At 48.2% G+C, this 18432-nt stretch overlaps 5 non-coding genes and 2 pseudogenes across 5 annotated transcripts; all 7 read left to right on the forward strand.

Annotated features, from left to right (window-relative positions):
• Positions 1 to 22: 22 nt before the first annotated feature.
• On the forward strand, positions 23 to 236 carry LOC141182007 (U2 spliceosomal RNA; annotated as a pseudogene).
• A 6169-nt stretch (positions 237 to 6405) lies between these two features.
• Positions 6406 to 6595, forward strand: LOC141181979 (U2 spliceosomal RNA). Its single transcript, XR_012257488.1, has one exon. It is a non-coding gene; the product is annotated as a U2 spliceosomal RNA (small nuclear RNA).
• A 1092-nt stretch (positions 6596 to 7687) lies between these two features.
• LOC141182085 (U2 spliceosomal RNA) lies at positions 7688 to 7765 on the forward strand (annotated as a pseudogene).
• Positions 7766 to 13330: 5565 nt separating this feature from the next.
• LOC141181907 (U2 spliceosomal RNA) lies at positions 13331 to 13527 on the forward strand. The gene has a single exon (XR_012257436.1). It is a non-coding gene; the product is annotated as a U2 spliceosomal RNA (small nuclear RNA).
• Positions 13528 to 14635: 1108 nt separating this feature from the next.
• LOC141181450 (U2 spliceosomal RNA) lies at positions 14636 to 14826 on the forward strand. Its single transcript, XR_012257026.1, has one exon. It is a non-coding gene; the product is annotated as a U2 spliceosomal RNA (small nuclear RNA).
• Positions 14827 to 15935: 1109 nt separating this feature from the next.
• LOC141181187 (U2 spliceosomal RNA) lies at positions 15936 to 16126 on the forward strand. Its single transcript, XR_012256788.1, has one exon. It is a non-coding gene; the product is annotated as a U2 spliceosomal RNA (small nuclear RNA).
• A 1109-nt stretch (positions 16127 to 17235) lies between these two features.
• On the forward strand, positions 17236 to 17426 carry LOC141181189 (U2 spliceosomal RNA). The gene has a single exon (XR_012256789.1). It is a non-coding gene; the product is annotated as a U2 spliceosomal RNA (small nuclear RNA).
• The last annotated feature ends 1006 nt before the right edge of the window (positions 17427 to 18432 follow it).

Here is an 18432-nt window from a genome sequence, read left to right on the forward strand (position 1 = left end):
TGTTGTTGTTTTTGATTGTAAACCATCTTTTACGCACTTAATAAAATATGTTGAAACCTGAAAAAAAAAAAAAAAAAAAAAAATCTGTTCTTATCAGTTTAATATCTGATACGTCCCCTATCTGGGGACCATATATTAAATGGATTTTTAGAACAGGGAGATGGAAAAAGAGCTTGCTCTGTCCACTCCACGCATTGACCTGGTATTGCAGTATCTCCAGGACCGGTGCACCCCTTCTTTAATGCAGTTTCTAAAATCAGAAAGAATTGAATTCAATGTTTTTTGTTCATTTTGCTTGTTTGTCGGATTTTGGGATGGACTCTTTGGCTTCGCTTTTCTTCTCCTCATTGGATTTTTCATGTTCAAAGTTGCAGAAGCCAGATGACAAGCTCATTTTGGTTCAACTTCAGCAACTGTGCATTGCATTGCCATGTAATGTAACGCAATGCTATCTATCTAGCTCTCCCTCTGTACTTCCTTTTGGATAAACAGACATATTAGGCAAGCATTTTGGAGCTTTCACCTAAATAACTACAGGTGGTGAGATAAGCTGCACAATATAATTGACCTTTCAGTATATTGTTGCACACACACCATCTATTTAGCAAATGCCCTTGTTATCAACAGCAGCCTTTTAAACTCACCTGAGCTAACAGGTATGTGCGCTGGTTACTCTGCTGCGCTTAAAATTTCTTTTTTGGTTTGCTACAATGCCTTTTCTGAAACGTTGTCTCCCTCTGCTGGAACACTGACTTCTTTCATTTAATGCCTGCAGACTATAAAAGAGAACCCAACCCAAAAAGTTGGGTTGATTAGTCTGTGGCATTCTGTTAAACTGTTGCTTATGGCGGTCTCTGTGAGCTTCTCAGTGACATTCAGCCAGCCAGGTATCCTGCCTGCAGTAGATGGAATGTGGCAATGGAACGCTGGCTGCGCGTGTCATAATAGGCTCTGAGCCTTTATATACCTGCGCACAGCAGCAGCCACCTTCAGTCTGCTGCTGGACAGCCAGCAGCAGCAGGAGAGGTAAGTAATCAGCAGCCCTCCTGCTAAGGGTAGACAGCTGCTCGTTCCACCCCACCCCCCGCCTTAATTGGTTCTCCTCCCTTCCAACGGTGTTGAGGCGGGTGGGAACAGCAGGGGGTGAGGGTGCTGTGTTTATAGAGGTGGAGTTATGCAGATCTAAAACGCGTGGATTGCAGCAGCAGCAAGCCGAAAAGTGCAGGCATGTAAGGGATCTAGAGGTTGACAACATGTCTTCTTAACGGGAGTCCAGGAGCTCATCTCCACAAATGGACTTTTCAGGATCCTTAGGTGGCTCCGTAGTTCGAAACCAATTCTGGTTATCGCTTCTCGGCCTTTTGGCACGATCTATCAGGTTTACTTGTGTGGTCTTGCCTGTGAGGTGCTCTTGGTACCCTTTCTCTCGGCCTGGGGGGATCGTTCCTCTTCGGAGGGACTTAACCCCCCTGCTGCTATTGGGAGGAAGGATTAGTCCGGGAGCAACGGGAAGGGATCCCATGAAGGCTTGTGCCTTTCAGAGAGAAGAGTCGGTACATTCCTGAGTGAAGGATGCCGGCAACGCTCACATATTCATCGGGTGATGCCCGGATGCGGAACACCGTGAGGATTGAAGTTGGAGCAGCATCGAGGATGGAGAAGAATTTGGACTACATCTGCCATAGGATTCTTCTTGGAGTTCTGGAGTTTTGGCGGGAAGACATATTCTGCTTCCAGGACAACGAGTACAAGGGGACTTACACCATCACCTTCAAGAGCCAGGGATGCTGTCAGCAACTCGTACAAAAGGTAAACGAGAAAAACTACTTAGATGAATTGGATGGACTAACCTTTTGTCTCTTGTATGCTTATGACGAGATCCCCATCGTGGTGCATTTCCCGAACCCCTTTGTGGAAGCTGCAGACATCTCGACCTACCTTACCCGCTATTGTGATGATTTGAGATACCTGGGTACTGTGAAGAACGCGGTAGGCTTCTGGTGCGGCAAGAGAAGGTATATGGCCCGTCTAAAGAGGGACCTTAGTGGAGTGGGAGGAATGCTACACCCTCCCTCAACCTTCGTAATCGGTAAGAGCAGAGGCTACTTATTTTATCCTGGAATGCCAGTATGTTGCAGGAACTGTGGACAAATGGGTCATACCCAAACGTCCTGCACGGGCAGGAAAGTAGACCGCTGCAATAATTGCAGCTCTTACGGACATTTAATGAAGGACTGTCCCGCTGGGAGGAAATGTAATCTCTGCGGTGAGGCGGGGCACATGTTCCGAGGATGCCCCAACAGGACCAGGACCAGGACCTACGCAGAAGCTGCATCTTCTGAAGCTGAGCCGATGCGCCCACCGGTCTTCACTGGCAGGCCGGCGTCGGAGGGCGGTTCGAAGGGCGAGAAGGCTGGGATGGAGCAGGGAGCCGGAGGCCCCTCTGGGGCGGCCCCTGCATCGAAGTCCCTTAACGATGGGCGGACCTCGCATGGACCGGAGCGGGGGGGTCCTCCTTCTGGGAGGGTATCCTCCGTATCGATGGTTCCCGATACCGATCCTGTTGGGCTGGAGGGTGGTGCCCCTGTGCGGTTGGCTACAGGGGACCACGCAGCGATGGCCTCAGGATCTTCCAGGGCGATTAGCCAGCCAGATGAGGGGGCTTTGCTTCTAGGTGGCAAACATCAGGAAATCTGTGTTGCTGATCTTGTCCTGATGGACCAGTCTCCCCCCCTGGAGGAGGTGGAGGAAGAGGAGGACTGCACCAGTGACCTAGTGGAGTCTGCCCCGAAAAAGAGACGGAATGTCGAAGCCCCAGCGTCTCCTGGAATGTGGCTGGGAACCGTGACCTACGAGGGGGCAACCGCCGGCTCACAGAATATCGAGTCGTTTGGGTCCTCTAGCCCGGATGTCCTGGAGCAATTTGATATACAGGGCTTTGAGTCAGGTGTCCTCATGGAAGATCCACCACCCTGACCTATGAATGCCCACATTAAGACTTGTCTCACTGAATGTGAGGTCATTAAAGAGCCCAGTTCGTAGGGCTGCTCTATTTAAGTACTTAGAAACCACTGACTTTGACATATGTTTATTACAGGAATGCGGGACACAACATGCACTAAATTATAATGATATCAAGACAGATTGGAGACTGGGGCCCTCCATCTGGTCTGGCTCCAACGACAACAAGTCAGCAGGGGTGGGCTTCCTCTGTCGTGGGAGAAATATTACTATAAATGCTGTCACAGAAATAGTACCAGGCAGAGTGGTTTTAGTGCATTTTAAATTTAATGGTTTTATCCTACGTGTAATGAATGTTTATGCTCCCCCTGATAAGCAAGAGAGAATTAATTTATTTGGGATATTGCCATTGTACTGTACTGGGTCATCTCCCCTGATCGTAGGGGGTGATTTTAATTGTCTTTGTGCTAGTGAACAACGAGCGGGGGGTGACCCTTTACGCAAATTGGATAAGTCATGTCATCTATTGAAAGATTTTATAACTGATTTTAAATTATGCGATGCGTGGAGGTCACTCCTGCCGACGGACCCTGGTTACACGTGGTCCGGAAGAGGGGTGTCCTCCAGGATCGATTTTATTTTCCTATCAGATGATTTTAACCCTGTAAAATGTGTTTTAACATCAAATATATTTTCTGACCATAAGGGCTTGGAGGTGCACCTAGAATACCGGGATGAACAGAGGGTCAACAGGGGCCTCTGGCGTCTAAGTACTTACCTGCTGGAGGACCCTCTGATTCGACAAGACTTTGTTAAAGCCTATCAAGCCTGGCGGCGACAAAAACCTTCTGATGCCCCTATGGTAACCTGGTGGGAAATTTTGAAAAAAAAAGTCAGAATGTTTTTTATAAAAGCAGGGAGACGTAAAGCCAGCGAGAAAAAAAGATGTTTTAGTGATCTTAACACCAAACTACAAACACTTTTTAAATTCAAAGAGCTAGGGGTGGAGGTGGGAGATGATATTGCTAGCCTAAAAACTGAAATCCAGAACTGCATAGACACAAAGGGGAAAGAGGTTATTTTTAACTCTAGAGTGCAGCACTTGGAGGAGGGGGAGAAGTGCTCTCGCTTCTTCTTCAAAAAAGTCATGGATAAAAGAGAAGTGATCACAAATCTAGAGGGTGAAACATCTATGCAGGGAATGTTGAATGCTACTTTTAACTTTTATAAGCATCTTTTTAGTAAAAAGTGTATAGATGAGTCCTTTTTATCTGATGCTCTTAATGATCTCGATGTTAAGTTAAATTTTACAGACCAGGAGTTTTTAGAACGCGATATTGTTTTAGAGGAATTATTTTATGTTTTTAAAAGTTTCTCTAAGGGTAAAGCACCTGGGTGTGACGGACTACCTGTAGAATTTTACCTTACTTTTTGGGACATTTTAAAAGAGGACCTTTTTATGCTTTTTAAAGAAGTTTTTATTTGTGAACAGTTGCCATTTTCGTGGAGGAGAGGAGTGGTGTCTTTGATATATAAAAAAGGTGATCGCAGTGCTCTAGCGAATTGGAGACCCATAACTCTCCTAGATGTTGATTACAAGGTACTTGCTAAGGTGGTTGCTGACCGGCTCAGGAGTGTCATTGCCAAACTGATCCGTCCTGAGCAGGTATGTAGTGTACCAGGCAGAAGTATTTCAGAGGTTTTAAACGTATTAAGGGATGTAATTTGGTATTCCAGAGACCGGGGTCAAAATGTAGCTCTTTTAGCCCTAGATTTTGAAAAAGCTTTCGATAGAGTCTCTCATAGATTTCTTTTTAGAGTTTTAAAAAGAATGGGTATCCCTAATATGCTTTTAAATTGTATTAAGATTTTATATAAAAATTGTTTTAGTCAAATTTCTCTTAATGGCTTTTTAACAGATGGAGTTCCCCTTGAGTCCGGAGTGAAGCAGGGATGCCCCTTGTCGCCCATCCTGTTCATCTGCGCCATGGAGCCCCTGCTGAGCGCAATAAGAAAAGACAAAGTGATTAGAGGGGTTCCTCTTCCTGGCGGAGGTGGCAGTGATGTGAGAGTCTTTGGCTACATGGATGACGTGACGGTTGTGTGCGTGGACCCTGCTTCCCTCCGGAGGGCGGTGTTGCGCATTGATTTTTTTTCCCAGGCATCCGGTTTGAAACTTAATTTAAATAAATCTGAATGTCTGACTTTGGGATCCTGGGACATCGCCCAACTCCCGCAGCTCACTATAAAACGAGACAATGTAAAAATTCATGGAGTTGTTTTTAACGAGGAGAATGTGGGAACTCAAAGCTGGGAGAATGTCATAGAAAAAATGTCAAAGAAATTATCATTTTGGGGTTTCAGGTCCCTAACAATGGAGGGGAAAATTTTAATTATAAAATCAGTGTTGTTACCCCTCATACTGTATATAGCTATGGTGTACCCCCCCTCTGATGTTTTAATTAAAAAAATGACTAGGATGATCTTTATGTTTTTATGGAACTCCAAAATGGAAAAATTAAGGCGAGAAATAATGAGGAAGAATAAAATGAACGGCGGAAGGGATGTCCCCGACTTACATATTTATTTGTATTTAAATTATTTCTGCTTTTGTTTCAAACATTTTAATGGTAATAGTGCGCTAAGTTATTTTTTAAAATATACTTGTGGGATGATTTTTAAAAGATGGTTTAAGTTGTCGTTGAATTCCCCTGTTTTACTATGCCCCCCCAAACACCAAGCAATCTTAGAAAAGACTGTTCGATTTTATAGCCTTGGTGATTTTAATATGGACATTTTTAAAGACCGCAAGAAGCTTTTATCTTTTCTGAGGAGGAATGAAGATGTGACCCCCATAGTAAATTTCTCAGAAGAGAGATCGAAGCAAGTTTGGAAGAATGTCTTCGGGAAATTCTTAGCAAATGGACATAAGGACATCGCATGGATGGTGGTCCACCAGTGCCTCCCCACCAGAGAGTTTCAACACAGGAGAGGCCTGGTGGCCAGAGCCAAATGCCCCAGAGACTCATGTGTTAATGACGAAACCACCTTGCACCTTATGTGGAATTGCCCATTTGCACAGGAACTTTGGCACAAAGTTGGGATTCTTTTAAAATGGACTTGCGGTTTAAGAGATTTTAACCATGAATATGTTTTATATGGCCTTTTTAAATGTCCGACCCATCAACAGTATTGTATATGTTGGTGTATGATTAACTGTTTTAAAGACGCCCTTTGGAAGGCACGCAATATTTTACTTTATAAACGTGATGCTATTTCTGTGAAGGATTGTCTTAAAATTGCTTTTAGTCAGATGTATATTTATTACTTGAGGGATGTCAAATGTATTGGGAGAAGGGATGCCAATCGTATATGGGGTTTTTATGGGTGGAATTCTGTGTTTTAATAATGTACTGTTTGTGTTGTTGTTTTTGATTGTAAACAATCTTTTACGCACTTAATAAAATATGTTGAAACCTGATCTGTTCTTATCAGTTTAATATCTGATACGTCCCCTATCTGGGGACCATATATTAAATGGATTTTTAGAACAGGGAGATGGAAAAAGAGCTTGCTCTGTCCACTCCACGCATTGACCTGGTATTGCAGTATCTCCAGGACCGGTGCACCCCTTCTTTAATGCAGTTTCTAAAATCAGAAAGAATTGAATTCAATGTTTTTTGTTCATTTTGCTTGTTTGTCGGATTTTGGGATGGACTCTTTGGCTTCGCTTTTCTTCTCCTCATTGGATTTTTCATGTTCAAAGTTGCAGAAGCCAGATGACAAGCTCATTTTGGTTCAACTTCAGCAACTGTGCATTGCATTGCCATGTAATGTAACGCAATGCTATCTATCTAGCTCTCCCTCTGTACTTCCTTTTGGATAAACAGACATATTAGGCAAGCATTTTGGAGCTTTCACCTAAATAACTACAGGTGGTGAGATAAGCTGCACAATATAATTGACCTTTCAGTATATTGTTGCACACACACCATCTATTTAGCAAATGCCCTTGTTATCAACAGCAGCCTTTTAAACTCACCTGAGCTAACAGGTATGTGCGCTGGTTACTCTGCTGCACTTAAAATTTCTTTTTTGGTTTGCTACAATGCCTTTTCTGAAATGTTGTCTCCCTCTGCTGGAACACTGACTTCTTTCATTTAATGCCTGCAGACTATAAAAGAGAACCCAACCCAAAAAGTTGGGTTGATTAGTCTGTGGCATTCTGTTAAACTGTTGCTTATGGCGGTCTCTGTGAGCTTCTCAGTGACATTCAGCCAGCCAGGTATCCTGCCTGCAGTAGATGGAATGTGGCAATGGAACGCTGGCTGCGCGTGTCATAATAGGCTCTGAGCCTTTATATACCTGCGCACAGCAGCAGCCACCTTCAGTCTGCTGCTGAACAGCCAGCAGCAGCAGGAGAGGTAAGTAATCAGCAGCCCTCCTGCTAAGGGTAGACAGCTGCTCGTTCCACCCCACCCCCTGCCTTAATTGGTTCTCCTCCCTTCCAACGGTGTTGAGGGGGTGAGGGTGCTGTGTTTAAAGAGGTGGAGTTATGCAGATCTAAAACGCGTGGATTGCAGCAGCAGCAAGCCGAAAAGTGCAGGCATGTAAGGGATCTAGAGGTTGACAACATGTCTTCTTAACGGGAGTCCAGGAGCTCATCTCCACAAATGGACTTTTCAGGATCCTTAGGTGGCTCCGTAGTTCGAAACCAATTCTGGTTATCGCTTCTCGGCCTTTTGGCTAAGATCAAGTGTAGTATCTGTTCTTTTAAGAACACAAGAGCTACGATCTACACTTGACGAGAGCGATCGAACTCGGAAGGAGAAGAGCTTCGGAGCCCAGCTGACATCGGAGAAGGAAGGCGGATATCGGTGGGAGGAAGAAGCTCTAAAGAATCCAGAAGAAGACGAAGACTCGGAGAAGAATCGGGCTGTCCTGTGGAATCTTCGAGGAAGAAAATTATCGAGACAAAGACCTTTCGGGGAATTTGTCCAGAACACGACGGGAGAAGAATCTGCATAGCTCCACCCATTCCGGGAAGAGTTCCAGATCCAGCTCCAAGAAGTAACTGCAGGAGGAAAGCCATGGCAAGCGCTGCGAGGAAGACCGAAAAGAAGAGCCTGGAGCAGGGGACAGCCAGGAGGGCCCAGCCAGGAGCCTATTCTGACCCCAAGGACTCTGCCTCCACGACTGGCCAGCAGAAGGGACCCCAGAAGCGCCGCCACGAAGCTCCAGCCCTGGAGCCATGGATGCGGCAGACGGTGGCCCTGAAGCTGAAGGAAGTGGATGGGAGGGTGCCGGATATGTCCTCGGACGTGTTCTGCCAGAAGATGCTGCTGGATCGAGGCTTCTGCAGGTCGGACACCCTCAGCATCCAGACCTTCTTGACGGGGATCTTCTTCGTCACCTTCGCCACTGTGAACACCTGCAGGAGGTTCTGGGAAATGGTAAGCGCAAAAGGACCGGATAATTCTTTCTCTGCCTTTACAGGTAGCTGCCCTATCCAGAGGGACGAAAGGAGGATCACGGTCTCTATGCGCAACCCGCACACCCCAGGCCAAGACATCTGTACCTTCCTGAGACGCTTCTGTTTGGTTGTGAAGGAACCCTCTCACATCCTGAATGGACTCGGCTTCTGGACAGGTAAGTGGTCGGTGACCGTTAGACTTCACAGGGACCTGGCGTACTCAGACGGACTTCGGCACCTGCCCCCGACATTCTCCCTGGGCAACTCCTACGGCCTCATCTATTACCCGGACATGCCGCGGAACTGCAGGAGATGCGGCAAGAACGGCCACGAGATGAAGGACTGCAAGGAGGATGCCTGCAGGATTTGTCGAGTGACAGGACACAGCTCGAAGGACTGCCCGAAGAAGACGTCCTGCAACCTGTGTGGGCTGGCGGCTCATCTGTACAAGGATTGCCCCAAGCGTGAGAGATCCTGGGCATCGGTGGTTGCGACGACCCCAGCTCCGGAGGACAAGGCCCCGACGACCAGGCCTGTGAAGGTCAAGGACGCGACGACCAAGGCCCCAGCGGCCAAGGCTGAGACGACCAAGGCCAAAGCGGTCAAGGAGTCGGTGGCCAAAGCCCCAGCGACGGTCCCAGCAGCTCCGAAGCAGAAGAAAAAGTCAAAGGAGGGTAAGAGTTCTGTCACCCCTCTCTCGATCCCTCCCCCTGCCACCCCCGTCCAATCCCCCCCCACCCCGGCCACCCCTGCTGAGGATTCCACTTCCTCTTCCTCCTTCCCCTACTCCTCAGCAGGTGTCCTTTCCCCTGCCCCGGCAGCCACTCTCCCTCCCCAGACCATGGTAGCGGTGGAATTAACCTTTCTTCCACCCGCCGCTATCTATTCCGAGGAGGATTTTCCCCTTCTTGTCTCCCCAGTTCCAACCCGGGGAAAGAGGAAGGTGGAGGACAGCCCTGCTGCTGAATCCTCCAAAAAGAAGATTCTGGATTTCGTAGGCGAAAAGGAGGATACCCTCCCTGAGCCAGAAGAGATGGAGCACATGGTTGAGACCCTGGTGGCCGAGCCAGAAGAGGAGGAACTGGTGGTCGCCGAGATCGAGGCCGCGCTGCTTGACCAGATGGAGGAAGAGGGCCTGCTGGTGATCCCGTCACCAGCAGTCAACACCGACGAGGGACCACCCGACCGGAGTGGTAACTAAGGTGTATTGCCTGCGCTAACTTTTTCTTTTTTCCCTACATGATGGCTAATATTAACTTATTTTCCATTAATGTCAGGAGCATCAAGGACAAGTTCAGACGTCAGACTATTTATGCCTTCCTTACTTCCCAGTTGTGTGATGTTTATATGTTGTAGGAATGTTCCCTTCCCTCCTCTAGGTCCTTCAAACATCTGGCCAGGGAGTGGTCCCACGGTCCATCCTACTGGTCTGGTGGGGGTGACTGCAAGTCTGCGGGGGTCGCAATTCTGATCAGGGGGGGGCGCATTCACGCTTGAGTCCGTCCAGGAGCTCATCTGCGGCAGGGCTCTTGTTGTAGATGGCAACTGGGCGGGAGAACCTGTCAGGTTCATCAACGTGTATGCATCCCCACTGAAGAATGAGCGTTTGGAGCTTTTCCAGACCCTGCGGCTTCAGCTTGCCACCACCAGGACCTTAGTGATGGCCGGGGATTTCAACTGCCCCATCGAGGAGGATGGTCGTAGTTCTGGCACATCTGCCAAGTTGGACATCACGTCCAAGCTGCTCATCGAGATGGTAACCGAGGCCTCTCTTCAGGACGTGGTGGGCTCCATGGGGAGAGGCTCCACAAACTATTCGTGGAGCCGACCCGATGGCTCACTCCGCTCCAGGATTGACTTTGTGTTCACCTCTCGGGCAGTCAGGCAGAGTAGGCACTCGATGGTCCCCTGCTTCTTCCCCGACCACAGAGCCATTCACTTACAAGGTGTTCTCGGCGACGGTTTTCCGTCCGGCCCCGGCTCCTGGAAGCTGAATTGTGCTCTGCTGGCTCAGGATGAAGTCGTGGAGGAGCTGAGAGCAGCCTACGCAATGTGGCAGTCCTACAAGGGTAGCTTCCAAACAGTCTCTGATTGGTGGGAATATGTTAAACTTGAGTTTCGCTGTTTCTTTCAGGCCAAGGGTCGACAACAGGCGTGTGAGAAGAGGAGGGACTTCAGAGGGCTGCAGCGCGAGCTGCGGTCGCTGCAGGACCTTCTTCACTGCGGCTGGGACGTGAGGGAGGAGCTGGAGGAGACCAAGAAGAGCCTGAAAAGGCACTTTGAGGAGGAGTCCAAGCGAATCGTCTTCCGTTCCAAAGTGGATAATCTGGAGAAGGGTGAGAAATGTAACTCATTCTTTTTCAGGAAACTTCATGCCGGTCACACGCCCCTGAACGAGCTGCGAGACGAGAGCGGAAACATGCGACGTGGGAAGGAGGACGTGATGAGGGTCGTCAGCGACTTCTACAGCGAACTCTACTCCCACAAGACTACCGACCCCGACGCTGCTGATAAGTTCCTGTCAGGTATCACTAACCATCTTGATCCTGCAGGCACGGCAGCCTTGGACAAACCTCTGATGGTGGGCGAATTGCTCTCTGCCGCTAAATCCTTTAGGACCGGCAGGACCCCGGGCAGTGATGGTCTTCCAGCGGAGCTCTATGTAGCGCTGGGAGACCTCATCTGTCCGGACCTGTTGGATCTGTACGAGGAGATGGTGGTGGAGGGTAGAATGCCTCCATCTTTGAGGGAAGGAATGGTCACGATCCTGTACAAGCGGAAGGGAGAGAGGTGCGACCTGAGAAATTGGCGTCCCATCACTCTGCTCAACGTGGACTACAAGATCCTGGCCAAGACGATGGCGACACGACTTAAGACGGTCATCGGACGGATCATCCACCCGGACCAGACCTGCGGCATCCCTGGACGTCGCATCGCAGACAGCCTCGCTCTCGTGCGGGACACGGTCGAGTACATCAAGGTCCGCCGCGCACACGCGGCCCTGGTCTCCTTGGATCAGGAGAAGGCCTTCGACCGGGTTTCCCACGAGTTCATGGGCCGAGCTCTGCACCGGTTAGGTTTCGGTAACATGTTTTGTTCGTATGTCCGTCTGATGTATTTTGATATCCACAGCTCGGTGTTGGTGAACGGCTGGAAGACTGACCCCTTCCCTGTCCTCTCTGGGGTCAGACAAGGCTGCCCTCTATCACCTCTTCTTTTTGTTTGTGTTATAGAACTCTTCGCAGAGGCTATCCGGCAGAATGGAGAGATCAGAGGGATCACCGCACCGGGTCCGGGACGACACGAGGTCAAGTGCTCGCTCTACATGGACGACGTCACCGTCTTCTGCGCTGATCGTGGTTCAGTCGACGCCCTCGTCCAGACGTGTGAGAGGTTCGGCCGGGCTTCAGGGGCCAAAGTCAACTGCAGGAAGTCGGAAGCCATGCTCTTTGGGGATTGGCAGCCGGCCTCCTCCGCCCCCTTCCCCTTCAACATTCAACCGGATTTCCTCAAGGTGCTGGGAGTCTGGTTCGGGAAGGAAGGAGCGGCCCTCAAGTCCTGGCAAGAACGCTTGGCCAAAGTGAAGCAACGGATCGGACTCTGGAGCCTCAGACACCTCACTTGTGAGGGTAAGGCACTCGTCCTGCGTAATGAGGTCCTGCCCGTCTTGCAGTACACGGCGCAGGCCTGGCCCCCACACGTCACTGTGTGCAGGGCCATTACCAGGACAGTGTTTCACTTTGTCTGGGGATCCAAGATGGACAGAGTCAGGCGGGCCGTCATGTACAAGGAGCCTCGCAAGGGTGGGAAGGGCGTTCCAGATATCCCCACCCTCCTGCGATCCTCTTTTGTGTGTGATTGTGTCCGCCGGACTTTGCAAGTCAAGAATAGCTCCGCGGGCAGGTCCATGTCTCGCTTCTTCCTGCTTCCTTTTTGGAGGCGACTCGGCTGGGACAAGTGGGACAGCTCCTTCCCCTACAACTGGACGACGCCATGGTTCTACGGAGACGTCGTTCGATTTGTGGGGGAACATCAACTGGAGGGACTCAAGCCCGACTTGTGGAAGCCCAAAACTATCCACAAGCTCATCAGAGCCAAGGATGACGTGGAGAACATCACAGGACTTCACCAGGACACGCTGGAGACTGTGTGGACAAATGTGTCGTCTGACAGGCTGACCAACGGGCACAAGGACTTGTCGTGGATGGCGATTCAGGGCGGACTGCCCGTCCAGTCATTCATGCATGCCCGGAACCTGTGCAAGACCAGGTACTGCCCAAGGTGCCCCTTCGTGGAGGAAACATCTTTGCACACTTTTTGGGACTGCGGATTTGCACAGCGCCTGTTGACTGCCCTTGAGGACGACCTGAGGAACTCTGTCCCCAGGGCGAGCCTATCGCACCATTCTGTGCTTTACGGACTCTTCCCTGGGGTTCATACCGTCGGAGCCATCCAGGAGGCTTGGCGCCTTATGAACTGCTTCAAGGATGCCGTTTGGGTCGCCAGGAACCGGCTCATCTTGAGGAGGGAGAGGATGTCCATCCAGGACTGCCGCAGGCTGATCCACAGCCTGCTCAGAGACTATTCCATCGTGGACGGTCCGGAGGACGAGGATGAGGACTAAACCCCTCCTCCCCCTCTCCCCTTATGTGTCTTGTCTTTCAATAAACCTTCGGGCCTGTGATTTTCCCCTCCCCATCCCCTTTTTCCCAATCCCCATCCCTTATCACGATTCGTCGTACTGTATTGATTGACATGCTTTTTCTTTCAGATTGAGTGTTTTGTGTAGCATAGGGGTGTGATGTGTCTAGTTAGTGCGTCGTATCCTCATGCTATGTAAATATGATGTAGAATTCTGTGTGTACTGGGCTGCGGCACTGTACACTGTCTGTTAACTTATTTTTTGTGCTAATAAAAGATATATTCAATCAAAAAAAAAATCTGTTCTTATCAGTTTAATATCTGATACGTCCCCTATCTGGGGACCATATATTAAATGGATTTTTAGAACAGGGAGATGGAAAAAGAGCTTGCTCTGTCCACTCCACGCATTGACCTGGTATTGCAGTATCTCCAGGACCGGTGCACCCCTTCTTTAATGCAGTTTCTAAAATCAGAAAGAATTGAATTCAATGTTTTTTGTTCATTTTGCTTGTTTGTCGGATTTTGGGATGGACTCTTTGGCTTCGCTTTTCTTCTCCTCATTGGATTTTTCATGTTCAAAGTTGCAGAAGCCAGATGACAAGCTCATTTTGGTTCAACTTCAGCAACTGTGCATTGCATTGCCATGTAATGTAACGCAATGCTATCTATCTAGCTCTCCCTCTGTACTTCCTTTTGGATAAACAGACATATTAGGCAAGCATTTTGGAGCTTTCACCTAAATAACTACAGGTGGTGAGATAAGCTGCACAATATAATTGACCTTTCAGTATATTGTTGCACACACACCATCTATTTAGCAAATGCCCTTGTTATCAACAGCAGCCTTTTAAACTCACCTGAGCTAACAGGTATGTGCGCTGGTTACTCTGCTGCGCTTAAAATTTCTTTTTTGGTTTGCTACAATGCCTTTTCTGAAACGTTGTCTCCCTCTGCTGGAACACTGACTTCTTTCATTTAATGCCTGCAGACTATAAAAGAGAACCCAACCCAAAAAGTTGGGTTGATTAGTCTGTGGCATTCTGTTAAACTGTTGCTTATGGCGGTCTCTGTGAGCTTCTCAGTGACATTCAGCCAGCCAGGTATCCCGCCTGCAGTAGACGGAATGTGGCAATGGAACGCTGGCTGCGCGTGTCATAATAGGCTCTGAGCCTTTATATACCTGCGCACAGCAGCAGCCACCTTAGTCTGCTGCTGGACAGCCAGCAGCAGCAGGAGAGGTAAGTAATCAGCAGCCCTCCTGCTAAGGGTAGACAGCTGCTCGTTCCACCCCACCCCCCGCCTTAATTGGTTCTCCTCCCTTCCAACGGTGTTGAGGCGGGTGGGAACAGCAGGGGGTGAGGGTGCTGTGTTTAAAGAGGTGGAGTTATGCAGATCTAAAATGCGTGGATTGCAGCAGCAGCAAGCCGAAAAGTGCAGGCATGTAAGGGATCTAGAGGTTGACAACATGTCTTCTTAACGGGAGTCCAGGAGCTCATCTCCACAAATGGACTTTTCAGGATCCTTAGGTGGCTCCGTAGTTCGAAACCAATTCTGGTTATCGCTTCTCGGCCTTTTGGCTAAGATCAAGTGTAGTATCTGTTCTTATCAGTTTAATATCTGATACGTCCCCTATCTGGGGACCATATATTAAATGGATTTTTAGAACAGGGAGATGGAAAAAGAGCTTGCTCTGTCCACTCCACGCATTGACCTGGTATTGCAATATCTCCAGGACCGGTGCACCCCTTCTTTAATGCAGTTTCTAAAATCAGAAAGAATTGAATTCAATGTTTTTTGTTCATTTTGCTTGTTTGTCGGATTTTGGGATGGACTCTTTGGCTTCGCTTTTCTTCTCCTCATTGGATTTTTCATGTTCAAAGTTGCAGAAGCCAGATGACAAGCTCATTTTGGTTCAACTTCAGCAACTGTGCATTGCATTGCCATGTAATGTAACGCAATGCTATCTATCTAGCTCTGCCTCTGTACTTCCTTTTGGATAAACAGACATATTAGGCAAGCATTTTGGAGCTTTCACCTAAATAACTACAGGTGGTGAGATAAGCTGCACAATATAATTGACCTTTCAGTATATTGTTGCACACACACCATCTATTTAGCAAATGCCCTTGTTATCAACAGCAGCCTTTTAAACTCACCTGAGCTAACAGGTATGTGCGCTGGTTACTCTGCTGCGCTTAAAATTTCTTTTTTGGTTTGCTACAATGCCTTTTCTGAAACGTTGTCTCCCTCTGCTGGAACACTGACTTCTTTCATTTAATGCCTGCAGACTATAAAAGAGAACCCAACCCAAAAAGTTGGGTTGATTAGTCTGTGGCATTCTGTTAAACTGTTGCTTATGGCGGTCTCTGTGAGCTTCTCAGTGACATTCAGCCAGCCAGGTATCCTGCCTGCAGTAGATGGAATGTGGCAATGGAACGCTGGCTGCGCGTGTCATAATAGGCTCTGAGCCTTTATATACCTGCGCACAGCAGCAGCCACCTTCAGTCTGCTGCTGGACAGCCAGCAGCAGCAGGAGAGGTAAGTAATCAGCAGCCCTCCTGCTAAGGGTAGACAGCTGCTCGTTCCACCCCACCCCCCGCCTTAATTGGTTCTCCTCCCTTCCAACGGTGTTGAGGCGGGTGGAAACAGCAGGGGGTGAGGGTGCTGTGTTTAAAGAGGTGGAGTTATGCAGATCTAAAACGCGTGGATTGCAGCAGCAGCAAGCCGAAAAGTGCAGGCATGTAAGGGATCTAGAGGTTGACAACATGTCTTCTTAACGGGAGTCCAGGAGCTCATCTCCACAAATGGACTTTTCAGGATCCTTAGGTGGCTCCGTAGTTCGAAACCAATTCTGGTTATCGCTTCTCGGCCTTTTGGCTAAGATCAAGTGTAGTATCTGTTCTTATCAGTTTAATATCTGATACGTCCCCTATCTGGGGACCATATATTAAATGGATTTTTAGAACAGGGAGATGGAAAAAGAGCTTGCTCTGTCCACTCCACGCATTGACCTGGTATTGCAGTATCTCCAGGACCGGTGCACCCCTTCTTTAATGCAGTTTCTAAAATCAGAAAGAATTGAATTCAATGTTTTTTGTTCATTTTGCTTGTTTGTCGGATTTTGGGATGGACTCTTTGGCTTCGCTTTTCTTCTCCTCATTGGATTTTTCATGTTCAAAGTTGCAGAAGCCAGATGACAAGCTCATTTTGGTTCAACTTCAGCAACTGTGCATTGCATTGCCATGTAATGTAACGCAATGCTATCTATCTAGCTCTCCCTCTGTACTTCCTTTTGGATAAACAGACATATTAGGCAAGCATTTTGGAGCTTTCACCTAAATAACTACAGGTGGTGAGATAAGCTGCACAATATAATTGACCTTTCAGTATATTGTTGCACACACACCATCTATTTAGCAAATGCCCTTGTTATCAACAGCAGCCTTTTAAACTCACCTGAGCTAACAGGTATGTGCGCTGGTTACTCTGCTGCGCTTAAAATTTCTTTTTTGGTTTGCTACAATGCCTTTTCTGAAACATTGTCTCCCTCTGCTGGAACACTGACTTCTTTCATTTAATGCCTGCAGACTATAAAAGAGAACCCAACCCAAAAAGTTGGGTTGATTAGTCTGTGGCATTCTGTTAAACTGTTGCTTATGGCTGTCTCTGTGAGCTTCTCAGTGACATTCAGCCAGCCAGGTATCCTGCCTGCAGTAGATGGAATGTGGCAATGGAACGCTGGCTGCGCGTGTCATAATAGGCTCTGAGCCTTTATATACCTGCGCACAGCAGCAGCCACCTTCAGTCTGCTGCTGGACAGCCAGCAGCAGCAGGAGAGGTAAGTAATCAGCAGCCCTCCTGCTAAGGGTAGACAGCTGCTCGTTCCACCCCACCCCCCGCCTTAATTGGTTCTCCTCCCTTCCAACGGTGTTGAGGCGGGTGGAAACAGCAGGGGGTGAGGGTGCTGTGTTTAAAGAGGTGGAGTTATGCAGATCTAAAACGCGTGGATTGCAGCAGCAGCAAGCCGAAAAGTGCAGGCATGTAAGGGATCTAGAGGTTGACAACATGTCTTCTTAACGGGAGTCCAGGAGCTCATCTCCACAAATGGACTTTTCAGGATCCTTAGGTGGCTCCGTAGTTCGAAACCAATTCTGGTTATCGCTTCTCGGCCTTTTGGCTAAGATCAAGTGTAGTATCTGTTCTTATCAGTTTAATATCTGATACGTCCCCTATCTGGGGACCATATATTAAATGGATTTTTAGAACAGGGAGATGGAAAAAGAGCTTGCTCTGTCCACTCCACGCATTGACCTGGTATTGCAGTATCTCCAGGACCGGTGCACCCCTTCTTTAATGCAGTTTCTAAAATCAGAAAGAATTGAATTCAATGTTTTTTGTTCATTTTGCTTGTTTGTCGGATTTTGGGATGGACTCTTTGGCTTCGCTTTTCTTCTCCTCATTGGATTTTTCATGTTCAAAGTTGCAGAAGCCAGATGACAAGCTCATTTTGGTTCAACTTCAGCAACTGTGCATTGCATTGCCATGTAATGTAACGCAATGCTATCTATCTAGCTCTCCCTCTGTACTTCCTTTTGGATAAACAGACATATTAGGCAAGCATTTTGGAGCTTTCACCTAAATAACTACAGGTGGTGAGATAAGCTGCACAATATAATTGACCTTTCAGTATATTGTTGCACACACACCATCTATTTAGCAAATGCCCTTGTTATCAACAGCAGCCTTTTAAACTCACCTGAGCTAACAGGTATGTGCGCTGGTTACTCTGCTGCGCTTAAAATTTCTTATTTGGTTTGCTACAATGCCTTTTCTGAAACATTGTCTCCCTCTGCTGGAACACTGACTTCTTTCATTTAATGCCTGCAGACTATAAAAGAGAACCCAACCCAAAAAGTTGGGTTGATTAGTCTGTGGCATTCTGTTAAACTGTTGCTTATGGCGGTCTCTGTGAGCTTCTCAGTGACATTCAGCCAGCCAGGTATCCTGCCTGCAGTAGATGGAATGTGGCAATGGAACGCTGGCTGCGCGTGTCATAATAGGCTCTGAGCCTTTATATACCTGCGCACAGCAGCAGCCACCTTCAGTCTGCTGCTGGACAGCCAGCAGCAGCAGGAGAGGTAAGTAATCAGCAGCCCTCCTGCTAAGGGTAGACAGCTGCTCGTTCCACCCCACCCCCCGCCTTAATTGGTTCTCCTACCTTCCAACGGTGTTGAGGCGGGTGGGAACAGCAGGGGGTGAGGGTACTGTGTTTAAAGAGGTGGAGTTATGCAGATCTAAAACGCGTGGATTGCAGCAGCAGCAAGCCGAAAAGTCCAGGCATGTAAGGGATCTAG

Source organism: Phyllobates terribilis, unplaced genomic scaffold (assembly GCF_046119375.1).
Source record: "Phyllobates terribilis strain yellow unplaced genomic scaffold, ASM4611937v1 Scaffold_34__1_contigs__length_13252353, whole genome shotgun sequence".
Taxonomy (NCBI): domain Eukaryota; kingdom Metazoa; phylum Chordata; class Amphibia; order Anura; family Dendrobatidae; genus Phyllobates; species Phyllobates terribilis.